The following is a 20,833-nucleotide window of genomic DNA, read 5'->3' as shown; positions in this document are numbered from 1 at the left end:
ATTAATGTAAAACTTCTTTTTCTTGGCGTGTAGGTGACAAACACTATTATTATCTTGTCTTCTATTTTAAAATGATTACGGAATAATTTCCAAATTCGTATACCTTATTTTATGAAAGACGGAAGTTTAGAGTTAGTCTCTTTGTGTTAGTTAAAAAGGTAAAATTCGTATCATCACAAAGTAATTTAAAGTGACAAAAAGCTCTATGAATTCGGTATCACGGGGTATGTGTATAGTACGGTATGGTATAGTTCATATACATCACACGAGGAGGATGCCCTTCTTTAATGCAATTATAATAAAATTATTTGAAAACAATACAAAAAGCGATTCTTCAAAGTGTTCCGTTGTCAGCGCGGCCTCATTACACTGATCCGACCCCGCGGTGCACCTATTTATTTTGACACAAAATGGGGTTTAATATTCATTATTAATTACGCTTTTTGCGTAGGAATTCCTGTACGGCATGTTAATGTCACGTGGATTAAGTCGTATGTATTTCACATTCTTTGTCACGGCGAAATATTAAATTACTAACATTATGAATATTTCCTAGAAATTTTAATATTCGTGGAACTATGAATGTGAAACTAAGCCTGTTAACAGATGAACTGACTAACAGAAATGTGGGCTGTTAATTTATTATAGGTATTACGGGAATCGATTGGGGCCACTTTTATCAACTCATAACCCAAAAACCATTTTGCCAAAAAAATATCTTCTTTAACCCATTTATATGGTATAAGATCTGTCCCAGGGAGATTAAATTTCTTTTCTTTGTAAGTATAGGGGTCACAGGCAATATTACACGTCCCTAAATAATAGTGGAAGTCAACCTTAATGTAACACTTGCAGTACCACTTTATCACGTATGAATTAAGAGCAGTATCAGATCAACAGCGAACCATATCGCGAGTCCATCACCAAGTAGGCGCAAAGGTACAGCCAGCGGCATAAATTAGCTTATCCCAAAGCGTACATTCGGGTGCACAATTTACTATGATTCTCTGAGCTCGGCGCGGGGCGCGTTCACAAACTGGCGTGTTTACACCGCGCGCGGGGCGTAAACATCATCCCGAGAATGTAGAGGTACACAGTGTGTGATTGAGGGGAAATAAGAAATGCCATTAAAATATAAAATTAGTAAAAAAAATAGGTTCTTCAGCCGTAAATAGTAGTGAAATTCATGTAGGTACTTAATTGGAGAATAAGGACGAGTTTGGAAAATATTAATGATAAATACAAACGCTAGAAGTTTACAATTTACAATAGATGTTGCGGTTAGACGTTTAGCCTTAGTTGTAAAGTATACTTAGGCCTTATGTTTCCAAGTCAGTCGCCGATCTTGTCATTTAGAGCGTTATGAGAAACAATGTTTATGTAATATTGTTATTGAGCTTAATATTAAAAAATATTTTCATTAAATAATATAAGATGCCTCCGGTTTGTCGATGAATTATATAATACAATAAATAAATATACCTACCTACTGTAAACTATTCGGTTCAAGCTTCTGCACTGAAGATTTCCAAAAGTACCTGAGTGCAAATAACAAGACAAAGCACGGAATGTTTATTACAACTTTATTCTAGGCGCTAGGTTTCTTTCTATTTTTTGTGCAAATAATGGCCCTTGTAGCACATTTCTGCCTCCATGAAAATGGCGTTTCGTGCAAGTAAAAGGATGAAAACGTTATTATTATTTCACTGGTGTAAGAAGAAAATATAATTTAGCCGTTTTATTATGTAAGTACAACTGAAATCCCCTGTTGCTTGTTTGCGTGCTTGTGTAATGAATATGTAGTAAACAAAACTAGCTTATCCAAGTTTAATTATTATCAAAGATAAAGATATTGTTGCAAATTTTGAGGTAATGATGATGTTTCTACTAGATAGGTAATTTTACATATTATACAGGATGTTAACCGGAGATACCAAGTCGATAAGAGTTACCTTAAATACGTTATAGGAGTCATTTTACTGATATATGAATTTAGGGAAATTTCATTTTTTATACGAATTTATAATAAGAACTGTATTTCGAGGATTTGACATAATCATATGATGAACTGGAAATTGGACCTGGTAATTGTGGAGAAAAAAGTTGCTTTTATACTCAACCAATGGTAAGGGCAAGTTACGAGGAAGTACTTACCAAAATATGCTTGGTAAAATACTTGTCACATTCAAACGGCTTTCAGCAACAAAAAAAAACATTAAAATGAGAGTGCATAAGCGCTGACTCACCCTGCACTGCCCAATTCGTATGCAGTATTTTCCAAAAAGTCACTGCACGAATTTAATCAACTAACACATTAAAAATTGTGAAAAACGTCGCCTTCATGTCAACGTGGCATTAAGGGGCTCCCCACGCTCCGTCCAGTTGCACATTAAATGAATACGTAACGGCTATTCGTGGGAATACAATAAATTCCCGGGAAAACATTAAAATACCTGGTAACTTTCGGCCGCGAGGCGGGAATTTTGAATTTGTAACATACGCGATGGTTTAATGTGGTCTGGCGACGCACGTGACGTTCTAAAAGCTTGTTAGTAAACTTTATTGTGAAATCCAGGATTACCGGAGCAGAAAGTTGTGTGAGTAGTGGAAAACTCCAGTCCACTTTAAGTGGTCAGCGTCCATAGCTTATACAATGTTGCAAAAAGGGTATTGTAATCCGAAACGAGGACAAACAACCTGTCATTGTGAACAACTTTTACTGAATCACTTTTTAGAATGGACACAAAAGTTTTGCGTACGTTTAACGTGTATAAGTAAGTACGTATTGTGCCTTATTTAGTATACCTTCCGTTTAATAGACGAAAATACTTGAAAAACCCTCAATTACATACTAAAAAACTTTTAATAATTCCCAGCGGTAATCCAGTCGGTATCTGGCGCGTTCAATTTATTTTCTAAACGGTTTTATCGCCGCTCAGCGCTTGGCTTTATTGCACGAGATCTGCCGAGTTTTTACCGTTTAACTCCAGTATGTAAAAGCTAAACTGAAGAAATACTAAAATTCAAATCATCCTAAACGAGTTTCAATTTATTGCAGACAATAAATCTATCAACATAAAACTCTATCTGGATTCTGATCAAATTGGATTCCAGCCGAGCTCTTTATGGCATTTCATACTTAAACCTTAAATAAGGACCCGCGCTAGACGCCTTGAAATGTTTGTCTGAAAACAGTTTTCGTTTCAGCGACGAAGTCTGACCCTAGACATAATGTTTCTCTTTCTGATAGCTACTATTCATTGTCTTCTCAAACGAATTCTCATAGATAAAATTATAAGTAGGTACTGAAAAAATATAGAAAATTTAACTATTACTCGTAATACAGCACAAAGTAAGCTACAAGAGGTGTTGCTCTTTTTAACTGGAGCTAATATTTGCAGGCCACCCTGTACACAGCGCTGCCTGCAGTTTATCACTAGCCAGTGTTGTGACATCGTTATTTTCAGCTTATAAACTTATACAAAGACAAATGCACGGCTCAGTCGGGTAACTTTACAAGGAAATAAAAGTACTTAGTATGTGCAACATCACAGTTATGAGATTGGTTGTAACTTTAGCTCCTTTCCTGTGAGAATTATATGTTACCATTTTGTTAGTATGTTTTTTTCTTGGTGTACCGTTTCACTGTGTACCCAAAAAAAAAACAACTTAAGAAAATCAAATAAAAAAATATTCGTAGGCATAATATTAATATTTTACTTAAACTGTAATCAGCGTACTTATCAGAAAATTACGAAAGTATTTTTTCCACATTGCATCACGATAGCTTTACTAAGAAATAATAACATGGACAATCAAATCCAACATTCCATTATCGTTCGTGATCACACGAATCGATCCCCATTACAACTATTACACTCTTTTAATTCCATAAGGTACTATATATACTTGCATATTGTTTATGTATGAAGTATGGATGGCTTCATAATAATATAGACCTAAATACTTAGATCGGAAGAGCAATATAAGAATGACTGGGCTTGTATGAAATATTTCTATGACTGTATGGTTTTTATACGTACAACGTTTTACAGCTAAAAGGTTATTAGTGAGGTTAATCGTGGTTTGAAGAAGGACACATTAGAGATCGATGTACAGTTGATGGAATCATAAATTTGTTACTAAAGGCTTTAATTGTTTATTTAGATATAATGAATTGCTTATGAGAATTTAAACTTTGATTGGCAGCGTTAATGTAATTTTATACATAATATATCTGAAATTTAATCTTAAAATGTGTATCCATAGCATAGACTTAGTATATACTAGCGTAGTATATACTAAGTCTAAGGTCCATAGAACAACGCCGATTCGGGAGTATCAATGTGTGTGTATTCAGAGTCGCTACCACTGCGTACACCTATCTTGTATAGTAGAGGGACTATATACCTTAGTAAGACCATTGTGCCTAAGACAGTCTTCCGTCCAACCTCAGGCATAAAACTTTCGCTGATGATGATGAGAGTGGACGAGAAAGTGGAAAATGAAAGGTAGATCCGGGAGGTCACTCTATGTGACGAAAAACTTAGATCCACAGCGCTACTGCGCGAGCCACGACTCTGTCTCGTTGTATTAAATGTGACAATTGCACGGCAGCTCTGGTTCGGTCGTTTCTCGCCGGTATAGAGTAACCTTCCAGTGCGATAGTGGCGCCACTTCCCGCCTATTACACCCACTGTTCATGCATAAACGTTATGTTTTTCCATATCTAATGTTTTTGGCGTGTAACCGGTGGAAATGGCTGGCACTAATGTGCGATTGGCACGAGAGGGGGGGGGGGGGGCGCCCTGAATAAATCTCCATCGAGGAAATAACCGTAAAGGGTTATCCGGTTGCCGACTTGTGTTAATTGTTGGCTTATTGTTGTAATTTGAATAGAGTTTAAGGTTCGCGCACATTGTGTCGGGCCGCATCGCAAAAACCACCTCGGCATAGAGTGCGACAGTACATATTATAAAAGGTATGAGATAATTTATTGTTTACTCGCATATGTTCGCCATTATATACTTTATTTTTGTTAGAAAAACTGTTATTGGGACGACTTAAGCGCTGCGGCCCTACATAATGTGCGTACTGCTTTATCGAGTCCCGTGTTGTGCTTGTGATTGCTCCGGTAATGGGCGGCTGCTAATGAATATTTCGCTATGATTAAGTATTGAAAGCCGACGTCATAATTAACTTTCAGATTCTGGGAATTCATTACATATGCAATTCGGTAATGGTGTAGACTAATTATGGTTTAATTCGTGTAATGCACTCGTTTGTGTGGCAAGTGTAGGGTTAATGAGTTTTCCCAGTTTGAGATCATCCTGTGTTTATGTATGAATGTACCTATATATGTGAAGGGCTCTATAATTGAAGGTTTCAGTCTGATATAATATTTAATGTTGAAGCCAATATAAGGCAATTCAGTCCTGAAAAAAAAATACATGGAAGTTCTTCACTGATCAAAATATTTTTTTTTTAAACAGTTATAAATAAATACGTATAAAATGTACCACATAAAATATTACACTGCATAAAGAAACTCTACACATCATGAAAGCTTTTAATATATCTTTTCACACAAAAAATAAAGGTTGCCAAAAAACTAGCACATATTTCCCATATCTATCTACATCAAGACTAACAAATGTCGGTGATTTATCAAAAAAGTCGTTCGTGGTATCCCTGGGCACTTCCGAGCATTGTGGAGTCATCTACGACTCTACACAACGGGAGAAGTGATCATAATATGGATATTATAGTTATTACTTAAGGTTTTAACAATAGTTATTGGCTCTAATAATACGAAACTGTTTGCAGCCCGAAAACTATGATGTAATTGTTGGGTTTCTCTTCAAACTTCAGAAATATAGGTTTTGAGAATCTTTATTTAGATTTTTTACGGCAAAGCATAAACTTTAGTCAGGATACTGTCCTTTACCTTTTATCTTACCAGCCAATAAGTGGATGTGTCACGTCATGGTGGATGGACTCCCCTGAGCTCTGAACAGAATTCCTTGAAAGCACGAACGGAACTTCCCCGAAAAACGTATCATCTATTCCTTAAATATGTCTATTGCAACCTGGACTCTGGACAGTCAGCGACTGACGCTAATCTATAACTGACCATTTTATTTTATTTTTATTTTATTTTATTGGAAAAGGTGTAATAACAGCCAATAGATTACCATATTACATAAAATTCAGCACTATAAAAACATTTTAAATCTATTGCCCTATTGATAATTACACACAACACTTACATTAACACTAGCTTAAATAAAACCTAACTTAATTAAGCTAAAAATATAACTATTCATGCATTATTTATTTTATGACATAATTATAATTATAAATTAATGAATTAATTCAATTAAGTACTTACATGCTAAAATTTTAAAAACATTTCATAACAACTTAATTAAATCATTCTTAAAACATGTTATGGAAGTATTAAAAATATCTACATTGGCGCATATTCCGTTATATGTATTGCACATTCTATTTATAGGATTATTGTATGATACATTATTATTAACAGGTGGCACATGAAACAGCTTAGGGAATCGTACTGATCTAGCAGGAACCTTAAATTGTATTATAATTCCAGTAATTGAGCTCCGAATGATCCATTGGCAACTTTGAATAATGTTGTTAAATCTGATACACATCTACGCTTCTCGAGACTCAACATATTAAACCTTTGCAATCGATCACAGTAGTTTGGTATTTTACGCCTTAGACCAAGTCTTGATACTAGTGCTCTCATAAATCTTCGCTGAATGGATTCGATCCGGTCTATATGGACCTGATAAATCGGAAACCAAACAGAACAGCAGTATTCCAGAATTGTCCTTACTATAGAATTATATAATATTATAAGTGACTCTGTTCTTTTAAATGGTTTTGAAAGACGTAGTATAAAAGATAACATCCTATTTGCTTTCGAACACATGTAATCATAGTGTGCTCTGAAAGACAATCCAGCATCGAACAGAACACCCAAATCCTTTATCACATTTACCCGTTTTATATCTATATTTTGAAGTTGATATGTATATTTGATTGGATTCCTAGCCTTTGTGAAGGTAATGATTAGGCATTTTTCATTGTTTAATTTCATATCATTAACCACACACCATCTCAGTATAGTATTAATATATTTTTGGAGAATTTCACAATCATCTATGTCGTTTATAGGACGGTATATCTTCACGTCATCTGCATATGCTAAGCAGTTGCTGTCAAACCTATAGAGCAGATCGTTTATAAATAACAAAAAAAGCAGTGGTCCTAAATTGGAACCCTGAGGAACGCCAGATTCTGCTATAAACGGAACTGAGTCGAATCCATTCAAACAAACCAACTGAGTTCTATTCATTAGGTAAGAAGTTATCCATCGGTGTAGATTTCCGTGAATTCCTAGGTGGTATGCTTTTGATAACAGTACTGAGTGATTGACCCGGTCGAATGCTTTAGCAAAGTCTGTATATATAGAGTCCACTTGTTTGTTCACATTAAAAGATTTACAAAGAAATGCTGTATAAACTAAAAGATTTGAATTCGTTGACCTACCATTCACAAATCCGTGCTGACTTGGGCTTAGAATCGGCTTTAAGAATACGTAAAGTTGATCATATATAAGGCCTTCAAATACTTTGGCAAAACAATTAAGGATACATACCTGTCGATAATCTTCAACATTATTTCTAACTCCAGATTTGAATATAGGGGTTCCCATTCCTTTGACTACTCTTGTGTCAGACTTTCACCGACACGATAAGAAGAAGAATACGATACCCCCTCACGATAAATAAATAAATATGTGGGGACATCTCACACACGGCCATCCGACCCCAAGCTAGGCAGAACCTGTGTCATGGGTGTCGGACAGCTGATATATCTACACAAATACATAGATAGATAGATACTGGGGGTCTCTGTAATACAGGTCTCGACTTAGCACAGGACCCCGGCGCTAAGTTTTCTTTGTAAAATGTTTTAATGAATAAAGTTTTTTTTTTTTTTTACTAAATATAAATATCAACACCCAAGACCCGAGTACAAATATCTGTCTTTAAACAAATATCTGCCCCAGCCGGGAATCGAACCCGGGAAATTCGGCATAGCAGTCAGGGCCACTAACCACTACGCCATTCGACCGTCAAACTGTAAATCATTTCTCTCACATACATTGTTCTTATGTTTTGTGGTACTTTTATAGAGTTTCTTGATAATAACATGGCATTTTCTTAATTGCAGTGCTGTGGAAAACTGTTACGTTGTAATTGTTCCCATGATTGAATTTTAAGTATTTTGCTTTGTTGTATTTTCGTTAAATAGAGTGAAATTACGTTCTGTAAAATGTAGTTTTCAAACTGAAATAAATGTTTTGTTTTGTCCTCATGGATCGTTAACGTCTTTATAAGTTTTTATATAAACTTATTATTGTATATGACCTATATGTATGACATGTATGATGTATCCTTGGAACCTAAGTTCACTTTCAAAGCACATCGGTAAAATTCGCAATTGGTTTTCTCTTCATACAGTTATAACGACAAACAAAGCAAATACGGCTTTGAAAGTAAATCATAATATATTGCTTGTAGCTCAGAAATATTGCACCATAATGACTCAAAGAGATATTGGATAGAAAATAAATTACACACCGCTTTTGAAGATTGGCTCGCGCGGTCCTTGTACACTGCTCACTGCGTGACTGGGAATGAGGGCTATGCTTATGCTTATGCGTACGTTTGTATGAACTTCACAAGTTTACTGTAATAGGTACGTACATATATGAAATTGTAGTCAAAATGAATCACTAACGTATAATCGCTGGGTGCGCTAGATTATTGTTTCAGACTTTACCATAATGAATTTCATTTAGCACCATGACAGCAGTGTACTAGTGACATAATAAAACGATAATTTGTTCTGTTGTTTGTGTAACACATAGCAAGGAAAAACCGTCTATTTAAACCTTATATCGTTCTCACCAATTTGCTCCTTTAAACACTCTTTTAGTTTTTATAGTATTTATGGTAAAACGGCGTGCGTATATTCCACAATACATATTTATATTGTTTTCATCAAAGTATGCCGCGCGCAAAGTACAAGAACCCGCACAAAGAGAAACATAAACCAGCGGAGAACACAAACATAATATTTTGTAATATTCATACGCTACATTATGTACATTATGTGAACGCGAGAGCCTTCATAGCCTAAACAGACTCGTAATGACAGTCGCAGATAATGATACCGCTGTGTACTGTGTGTGTGTGTGAGTGCGTGTGTGTGTTTGTATGACTGATATGAAGAAGGGAAGAAGTCTTAATAGTTCTTACAAGAGTTACAAGTTAATCATACATACATAATACTATATGCGGAAAGCTAAAGATCACATCCAGTGGCGTGCTTTGGTATCTATTGCAAATAATTTGTTACCAGTCATGCCCTTTTATTACAAAGATACTTTGTTTACGTCACAGCGCTTGCGGCTACGGGATCTGCATGAATATAAAAAAAAAACAGTCAAAATATATCATCGTAAGTATGATTCAAATTAACTAATGGACTTTAAAGGCACTTGTGTCCAGCAATGGATTCTAGACCAAAGCAATACATTCCATTAGATATTGGTAGTGTCAAGAGACTATTATTTTAATGTTATTAAACATAAACATTGTGATTGTGCTAACTTAAATTGATTTAAAACTGTAAATCCAACGCTAAAAGTTTACTTTGTACTCGTACTACAGCAATTTGGTACTACGCGGCTACGTCGTGTCGTAGCAATTGCTACGCCGTGCTACGAAAAAGCGTAGCAACAAGTAGTTTTTTTCAATTTTATGGATTTACTGACAATTATTATTATTATATATCCTATATTATTTGGTGCTCATAGTAAAGATAGCTTATGAGTTAAAAACCAACTATTATTTATTAAACATGTAGTCCTTATATACTCATAGTAGTTAAGATATCTTATGAATTTAAAATCAACCATTATTTATTAAAGTGGTAGTACAGGTATATTACATTCTGTGGAAAATATGCCCACATCTTATGGTAGGTAATATAAAAGTGTGCATAGGTTCTTTTGAACTGTTAATGCGCATCAGTTTCGCTTTATGTTCGCCAAAAAATATATATTTTATAACGCCTTCAGCCTTTTGTTTGTGAATCTGCAGAGGGTTAGTATGATTGTATCATAAAATACATAGATTTTGCTAAAGGGGTCTAAATCTTTTTTAAAATATTCAGCATTTTTGAACATGCAGCCACATATTAGAGCTCTAGAGGCTCTGATGAAGGGTTATGCAATTTACGGAAACGAAAAAAGTTTTAATCTTCTCCTGTCACCTGCATATAATGTGTCAAATCCAGTGCGCCAGAGCAATAAATATTTCATTTCATTACGATATCGATTTTTTATCACAATGTCATTTCCTTCGCGAGCTTATTTCGGAAGCAGTCGCAGTCATCGAGCTTTTCATAATTAAAATGTTGTTTAAAGAGTCGATCAATAACTACAGATTCTGTCTGCATTTTGTAGGACTTCCACAGCAATTCATTGTGGTGAATGATGAGCTTATATTATTATAATTTCACGACTGTAATCCGTCCAGGGTACTCAAAGGTGGCTGAAATTACTGCTCGTTGTCGTTTAACTGCTAATGCCTACTATCTAGCCGTTTACATGGTTTACATAGTCTATTGAATAATATTATCGCTATATCTAAGTTTTTTTTTATTATTCAAAAGCATTTTTTATGTTGACATTACCTATACAACTAGATGTTCTGGTTTCCTAACTATGCTTCTCTTGCACCACTTCAATGTGACTACAAACATAGAATATTACTTTATTTTGATGAAACTTGGCTATTGTTTTAATAAATGTACTAGTTCATTGTGTTTCATTTGGGGATATTTGCTTTGTTTCAATCATGATAAAATAAACATTGACAATACTTTGTTTGATGAAAAAAAAAAGTTGTTTCAGATGGTTACTCTATATGAAGTTTCGGAGCGCTGCTGCGCGATCCACAACTCTATCTCTTTGTATTACAGGTGCCGATTGCACGACAGCTCTCGTTCGTTCGTTTTTGTCAGTATAGAGTAACCCTCTAGATTGAAAAGCAATAGGCAGGCGAAGAGCGAGGCTAGCTAGCTCTCAGTCTGTCCACGCTGACTGCCTGGATACATATCGGACTGTCCATTAGCTGTGTCCGTGCGAATGTATTTTTATTTTAGTCAAACATATCACCAAATTAAAGATAACAAAATAAAATTGCATTCTTTGTATCTAATAATTGGAAAGTGTTTTAATTGTGTATCTGTCTATACGTTTGTATATGTTCTGATAAAATATAAGTATACTTTTTTAAATATACTCATATTTATAATGTGTGATATGAAAGTCAGGTTGCCGGCTGTGCGAGGGTGTGGGACTGGGTAGACGTGGATCATCTCCGAATTCGCTTGTCTTTTTAACATGATGTGGACGTGTGGAGATGGATCCCTATTCAATATTAATCTATAATACCATAGAATAACAAGTACAGTATTACTCGATAATACTAAGTCTCACGATAAAGAAAGAGACAGTGGGAGTTTTCAATCTAATCGGCAGGACACGTCGTTACACTATACATACACCCAGGGTTTAGTGTAACCAGGGAATTTCTAAAGCTGGGTAGTGACCAACGTTACGAGGTGTAATGTAACATGTTACACAGCGAGCATTCGTGCAGTCAGTACGTAGTGTTACGGGGAAACCAGCGTACTGACTGCACGAATGCTCGCTGTGTAACATGTTACATTGTACCTCGTAACGTTGGTCAGTACCCACCTTAAGAGACAGAAAAAAAGCCGTGTCCACACTGCCTCGCGTGCTGTCAGCGGGCACTCGTTGAAACATCGACAGGTGCACATGATAGTGTTAGCCAATCGCCATTCTCCTTATTTATTGAAGTCTCCCCCCTTCCTTACCCCTTGTGTTGCCCCGCGGGTACCAGGAGACAAGGAGTTTGTAGATGTCTGTTGAGAGGAAGAAACAAATCGCTGCATTGGGATATTGAAGTTATCGACAAGCGGTGTGAGGATCATCAGCATTTGGTATGAAATATGGTTACGTTGCTCAGGGGGAACAGTGAAAGCAGATTATCATTGCACATGATAAAAAATATGTTTTAATATAATTTGTGTATATCCTATCTTAATTAACAACAAAGACAATAATAATAATAATAACACACTTAAAACACACGCAGTGGGGTTATTGCGAAGTCAAAACAAAGTAACATTTACCAGTAATTAGTGTCAACTTCAATACAATTTGAGTCCGAAAATTGTTGTCATAGCAAGATCGTTTACCCCTATTTAACTATGAATGTATTGCTAATTTAATTCAAAAATGTATATCTAAATCTCAGCAACAGCACCAGAGTCTAGTAGGTACTAATAGATGATAAATATCCCAGTACTTCTAGTGATCTCAGAATGTCCTCTAAAGAGCGGGTACGCGGCGATATTTCATGAAACAAATGGACCACGAGGGTGAGTCTAGCTTTCCCAAGTTTAAGAGCATTCATGCCATCGGTACAATTAAAAACGAAATAGAGTCATGGTTAGCGCAATATTGCTCCTAAAATTAACCTCAAATTCATAAAAGGTATTGTAAATTTACAACAAGGTTAAAATTGACTTTGTAACATAGGAGTTTCGAGTCTTTATGTCACTAAAAAGGTTGAAATTACAACGTAAATTTTAAGCCTATTGTAAAGTGTCTCTCTCTGCCTCTGCCTACCCCGCAAGGGAGTACATTAGTACAAGGCGTGAGTGTGTATGTGTTGTAAAGTGTCAAAAAGCTCTATGAATTTGGGGGTTATTTTTTCAAAACTTTGGGGCGCTGCGCAAACCATGGCTGGAGGATGCGGACCGCCTCCGATCGGACAAGGTGGAAAACACTACAGGAGGCCTATGTTCAGCAGTGGACGTCCTATGGCTGAAATGATAATGATTACAACACAATCATCATTCCTTTTTCCTAAGCTAGAGTGACCCTGCAGGCGCGAGACGCCGCTCGGTCGGAAGGCAGTAATCCTTCCGGAATCAGAGGAGGGTCCTCGCATCAATTATTACCATTGTTTCGTGAGGCTGAAACAAAAGAAGGGTGACATGAAAAGAGCTGTCAGTCCTAATTTACGAGCATCGACGGGATAAGCCCTGAAGGGTGCAGGGAGGGATATGATTCTGTCATCTTAAGGATTCAAATGGTTTAGACGGAATGAGATTGGCTGAAAAATGTGTAAGGATTGTGAGACAGTTTGATTTGTATGCACGAGATGATGAATGAAAATGTATTAGAATCATTGTATTTTTTTACACATCCCTACTTTCAAGTATTCCTACCGACTAGAAAAAGGGGAATATCTATGTGTTTGGGAATAATTAAGTGCTTAGTAGACCTGGCATAGTTTTATACTTCCATCCTTTTCCTGAATCCAATGGACTGTTCCCGTGTAAGATTATTCGTTGAACTCGAGACCTCAGCAAGAATATTTTAATGGAGACATGAATGTCGCCAACACACATTCGCCATTACATTTCAGAGGAAATTATTTTATTGTTACAAGCGGCGGCTGAAGATCCCGTTTACTACGCAATTTGAACAGTGTGTAGGTATCGTACCCTTAGCAATATAATAGGGGCATCACAAAAATACAAGTCAGGAGTTTTTGAGATTCAAGTTCTTAGTTCTTATTGGCCATTTTTTAGACGTTTATCATAAAGACTCTACAAGTTTAGTAATGCCGTGCCATAGCCGTGTGTGAGATTTCCTTACATTAGGTTTTTTATTAGACATGTTTTGTTATAATAAAGTAAAATTTTGTGTTGTTCCCTTATAATATGTATTAAGGGTGCAAACATCTTGTGTAGAAGGTGTAGGAGTAATACTTGGAATACCTATAAGAAGGTTCGAGGCTTATTACGGTCGGGTAATTGGTGCAAAAAGGCCATGTTATCTATTTTAAACATGCAAAGTTACTTCGGGTTTATAATCAAAGCAACTTGTACTGTGGGTTTGCTCATATCTGTGCTCATTATTATAAAATATTGTAGCTCAGAAAAAGTAGTTATAAAATAATTTCTACAAAAGTTATTTAGATTTAAATGGGTACAATAGAATAGAAAAGAATAAAATTTTATTTCAGACCACGTCCATAAAACATTGTAACAAAAACATAACACGTAAAACAAACAAATACAAACATACAAATGCAGTAAATACTTAATACTAATAAATACTAACCTAATCTAATGTTGACAACACACATTACAAATACCTAACTATACACTGACACACATACACAATAATAAATGAAATAATAATACGAGTAGTTAAAAACAAATCCGACCGCCACACCCCGCCTCACCGGCTGATGACGTGCAGCCTCATCCAGTGAGTCAGGATAGGGCCGTCGAACTTGCCAGCTATATCTTTCAGGAAGATGTTGGTTCTGCCTTGGACTCTGTGCATCAGGGAAGCCACTCTTTTACGCATAATGGCGTGAAAGCCGTCCGTATTGGCATCAGCAAACATTCCTGAAGCACTGCAGAACCGCGGCAGCCCCAACATCATTCTGAAAGCATTATTATATTGTACTCGCAGGGCGCTGTAGGCCTTCTGCGTATAGTTGACCCACAGGCTGCACGTGTAGAACGACTGACAAAAGGCCTTAAACAGTGTTATCTTAACAGGTTCTGTGCACCGTGAGAACCTGCGGGCCAGCATGTTGCATCTAACTGCCAGCGCCCTGCGCTCCCTGTCGATGTCTAGGTCATCACTGAGGTCTTCGGTGACCCAATGACCCAAATACTTAAATTGGCTTACTCTCGGTAGAGGAGAGCCACAGAGTGAGACTGAAGGTATGGAGTCATATGACGTCCTTCCCGCCTTGAACAACATGAGCTCACTCTTTTTTGTGTTGTATTTAAGTCCATGGGTCGCCGCGTATGACTCGCAAATTGAGAGCAGCTTTCTAAGGGCACTAATCGAAGGACACAGCAGCACCATATCATCCGCGTAGCTGATGTTATTGATGAAATTTCCATCAATTGAGCATCCGACACCGGCGCTGCTGAGCTCCTCGATCAAGCCGTTCATGTACAGGTTGAAGAGCTTGGGTGACGTCAGCCCCCCCTGTCTTACCCCGCACTCCAACCTGTACATGTCAGATAGTGTACCTGCCCATCTGACTGCATTCGTCTGATTCCCATACCAGAAGCGAAATAATGAACTTAGTTCTGAAGGAAGTTTTGTGTCCTTGGCTAACTTATCCCACAGTATGTCATATGACACTAAATCGAATGCCTTGGATAGGTCCAGGAAGCAGGCGAATACAGGCGTCTTTCGATCGGTATAGTAGCGGACGGTGTGCTTTAAACACAGAATAGCTGACTCCGTAGATAGACCCGGCCTGAACCCAAACTGACCATCATGTAGATTCATACATTTGCCAAGATATTTGTCCAGCACACTGTCCAATACCTTTGCCATTGTGGTTGCCAACGATATAGGTCTATAATTACTTTTGTCTGAGGCATCTCCAGTTCGGTTTTTAATTATTGGAACCACAATAGTTTTCATTAGGTCCTCTGGTAGGTATGAATGTTTTATACAGCTGTTAAATAACAATGACAAGAGTCTTGTAATATGAACACCAGCGTACTGAAAATGCTCTATGCTGAGGCCATCGTGTCCCGGGGATTTTCCTCTAGACATCATCTTCAAGATTGAAGCTATATCATCAGGTCGCACTTGCACGGGCTCCGCTATGGCATCAGCATTGAGCATTGACTGAGGCGCCCCATGTCCGGAAGGTCCTAATGGCGAATTTACCATAAAACTCTCTTTAAAAAGATTAGCAATATGCCTAGGCTCGCTTACACCGTCGACACTGACAGGTAGGCTAGACTTAGGGTTCAACTTGTTGGTTTCTTTCCAAAATTTACCAAAGTTTTTATTAAAATGTAGACTGGCCATTATATCCATTTTAATCTGTAGTTGGTTATTTTGGCACCATTTAAGTTTGGCTTTAAATGTGCTTCTTGTTCGACACATATTATCATAATAATAACCCGATGACGATTTACCATGTAGTACCCAAAGCTGAAAGTAAAGTCGAGCCTCCCTGTGAGCGCTGTGTACGTATTTATTCCACCCAGTAACAGTTTTGCCTCTGCGTAATTTTGGTACGCTATGACTATGACTAGAGGTAGCTGCATCACAAATACTGTTTACAATACTATGATAAAAATTATCTATATATGTTCTATGCCCCGTATCTAAACACATATTGTTACCACAGTGGCACAGTTCTGATTCTAAATCTAATTTACTAAGTAATTTATCACAGATCTCACTATATTTTTCTATTTGTACGGTATCCCTCTCCCCCCATATAACCATATTAGACAACAATTTATTATCACAGATAATTTTAGGCTTTACTACATTAATATTACACTCTATTTCTAAAGGAAAGTGGTCTGACCAAAATGTACTATAGTGTACTTTAGCGTTTAATACAGTTTGTTGCGCAGCATTTGTCTAACCAGCGCCTGCACCCGTGGGCCTCACTTATAAATGTGTAAGTGTCAGATGGTAGTAGCGACATGTCCACACAATCCCATTTTTGGTCACAACAAAAGTTTAACAGTTCATTACAAAATAACTCACCAGGATGAGCGTTAAAATCCCCGAGTATGAACACTGACTCTGTATTATTATTTTCGATTATTGCACTCATTTCACCCAAACAATCAACGAATTCTATCAAGTTGTCACTGCTATCTGTAGGCATGTATACACATAAAACTAAGAATGACCGGTCACACAAGTCCACTTTAATAGCAACCAGGCGCACACTTCTACAAGTGATGACAGACACACACGGAAAAACACTTTTTCTCCATAGAATGGCTACTCCGCCATAAGGACGCCCACGGAGGAGGATGCCGGGGTCCATTGCTGATTTACTCGTAGCACAGAAGTCTTTGTCGAGGTTCCCAAGTGTAGGTAGCTCATTTGGCATAAGCCAAGTTTCTTGAAGTGCAATAATATCGGCCGATTTGCATAGATCAATAATGCACTCCGAGGATCTTTTCGCCGATTTACAATTAAAAGTTATGAATTTGCTCACAATGCACTCGTAAGACTAGACTTGATCTCAGATAAAAATCTATCCACTTTAAAAGAATAAATTCTCTAAATTGCATGGTTCAATCGATGGCAATATAATGAATTTATAAGCATATTCTGTATGCAATCGGGCCGAGTAGAATATAAGCTGTTCCCATACATCTCTCGCTAAGTGATGTTTGCCTGCTATTGATCGCGATCTCATAAATTTTTATCTCCTTCTGAAATCGATTGGAAAATAAGAAAACGTCCCACAGATTGCTTAGCACTCTGTAGCACGGAAAATAAGGGTTATTTTGCAGTGACTACCTCTAGCTCATGGGGTAGAGTTTTGAAAATTGGCGAATTGGTAACTCGATGGAATACTAAGCAGTTGCTATTATATTAGGGGGCGGTTTTGGACATTGTCGTTTGGGTGTGATATGAAGACATAAATTCTGATTTACTTGTTTGGGGTTTTCGGCGTCGGCCCTTCGCAGTACATACACAGATATAGATGGGAGGTAAATGGTATCATGAATAAGTTAGGTTTTATTTTATCTTGTTCCGATAATCAGATTAATCAGGTAAAATTCATTCCACAAAATTAAGTAAACCCGATATGGAGATAATTTTAACTAAGTTTAGAAGAATTCCGTACATATAGCTATGGTACCTGAGTACCTCCTAAACCAAAATATGAACAGCTGTAGGCAGTTTGGTTTGTTGCTCGTATGTCGGGACCTACGTTGGGAATCATATTTTGGTACAGCCTTGACAAAATTTCACAGACAGAAGATCGCCAAAAATTTACTTTAGTATAAAAATGATTGTCATAAAATCAGTAAATAGGTACGGTCAGGTGCAGAGAAACCTGACCCCCCTCTCATAATAACAATACTTCTGAGGGGGGTCAGGTTTCTCTGCCCCTTACTGTACCACAGTTTGGACTCAGACGATATTACATTATCCTATCCACATGTAAAGAGCGTAGAGATAAGATAATTTTTATTGTTTACCTCCCCTCCGCGGCTCTACTTCAAAATAACACTCGGCCACCCTCTCACAGCCACAATATACGTAGTGTGGCTTTTTGACTTTCATCAAATATTAATTATTTGGGAATAAAGACTTTATTTATTGGACTGGCTCAATAAACTGTACATAAAATTAAAAGTTTTAATAATGATTGTACATAGTAGAAAATCACTAGAAGTTTTTAAGTCCGTTTAAAATATAAAATCTCCGTTCCGGTTGATTCCCGCGAAGAATATCAAATAAGGATTTTTTTTAAATCCTGTAATTGATGTCTATTTGATTGTGTTTGGTTATGACTCGAAATTATCCATCAGTAGCATTTTGAAAGTAATTTCATTCTTGACTAGTCTTCATGGTGTATAAGAAGCAGCTTGTTGTGTTTTATTATTAGAGTTCCGTAGTGAGGCTCACGGCGCCAACAATCATACTGAGAAGAAACAGTTTCTTCTTGAAAACATCATATTTTAAGAAGAAAAACATTCCTTACTGATCATGGGAACTTCATAGTCACACTATTATTATTAGTAATTATTACGAAGATCCATAAGCTGTGCCGGAAATTAAGGTAAATTTGACTAATAAGGATTGGAATACCCATTCAATCTTATGTCCCAATTTCTCCATTGTCATTGGGATTGGTTAATCAATTATACGTCATCTCCATATAAAATTCTTGACAGATGTGTCAAAAGTCAACCACTGATATCTGGTTATGGTTATAACCTAACCTAACCAACAATGGAGAAATTGGCACTTATCCTTGTTAATCAATGTTTAAAAATATAATGTTGTCCTGTTTTATATTATTATGTATCGTGTTGAATATGAAATGATCAGTTAGGATTTTATTTTCTTCAAAACAACTCTGGCGATGGCGAAATATTTTATAGAATGGTTTCTTATTGAAGATAACAGGAAATAAGGTTGCCATTTATGTAGTTTCCATCATGCTTTAAAGCTGCTGTCACTTTTTCTGCGAAATAAATAATAAGTCAATTTTATTTTGCTTCATTTTTACCCTTTATCAGAGAGTAGTACCTATCTACAGAGTGTCCCAAAAGTCAACGATATGCCTTGGAGGGCTGATAGACCTGCTCATGAGTAGTCAGAATATCATAATATGACCATAGTAAAAATTAATAGTTTTCAAGATATTGACACTTTTATAAATTTGGTAAAAATCGACAGCTTGGATCAGTTTTTTGCGTGCCGCCCGTACAAAATTCCATATTGTTAGTATTTTTTTGGTGTTCATCACCCTGTATAGCCCTGCTATTAATCACATAAAAAATAACGAGTAATGCAGTATGTTTAAAAAAACACGGTTTTCAAAGTCATACAAGGTAATCATATTTTTTTATAAGCAACTTTGACTCTCCATACTGTAAAAAAATACAGCACGCGATCCTGGCACCTTATTTAAAAAAAAATGCTCATTTAATGCAGTTTCCAAATTCCCAATTCTGGCTACTCATGAGCTGGTCTATCAGCTCTCCAAGGCATATCGTTGACTTTTGGGACACCCTGTATATCTAGAATGCAGTTTCTGAGAAATTATACAAATGGATAAGCACTTCACTCTTTATAAATTTTTATCTTTTTGGTATCGTACCTAATATATAATAATAACATATATGCTCTTCTATAAAAAAACTGAAACTAAATTGATAAATGTTTGTTCGCACAAAATGGTCTAAAACTATGAGCCACAATTTGTTAACGTTAACACGTAAGTACACGAACCGGCCGTTTTACGTTTTCCTCCAAAAAAATCGTGCCAAAATTACCGTATAATGGAGCAGTAATTTTCTTTTCATCGAAAAATACCCTGCGGCAATTTTTACAGGGCAAAATAAAAAGCCCATCACAAAATAGTTTTTGTGTTTAATGATGTACGGCATTTAATAACAACTCGGAACAAAATATTGAATAATTTTTTTTACAAATAATTTACCATAATATTGTTACAGGGTTTTAAGTGAGCACTGAATCCTGAATTAGTAAAATACTTTAGCCTACAGCAAGGGATTCTGTCACATATATTTATACTCTTTGCTTGTTATGCCCAGATTTGCGCTAAGGAAGACCTGAACGACGGCTAGAAAATTTATATCGATGCAGTAATAGTCACTCACACGTTGGCTGATATACCATAATATCGTCGCCTAGCTGTGATAACTGAAACGAAAACGCCACAGCTTTACTCCCGCCTTCATGATCAACACCAACAACATAGGTAATGGTAATACGACACGTCTGAGCAATAGCGGCGAATGGGCTGCGAGAGAATAGACATATGCGCCGCCGGAGTGCGCCGGATTAAGGCCTGGGGTCACTCTATATTGAGGAAAAACTAACGTACGAGAGGCTGTTGAGCTATCGACTCGTTTAATACAACGAGATAGAGTCGTGGCTCGTTTTTCGTGTTAGAGAGTGACCCGCCTGCGCCGGTTGTGTCCGGACGTCACTTAGGGAGGTACTTAAGCCTCGTTCTGTGGCGAACATTTGTTTAGAAATATAGATTGCGTAGAGTGTATGGGCCGTTATGGGGTCGGCCGTATTGCATAAATAAGTAATTTCTTATAACATCGT

This window comes from Plutella xylostella, chromosome 18 (genome assembly GCF_932276165.1).
Source record: "Plutella xylostella chromosome 18, ilPluXylo3.1, whole genome shotgun sequence".
NCBI lineage: Eukaryota > Metazoa > Arthropoda > Insecta > Lepidoptera > Plutellidae > Plutella > Plutella xylostella.
This window is presented reverse-complemented; position numbering follows the sequence as displayed.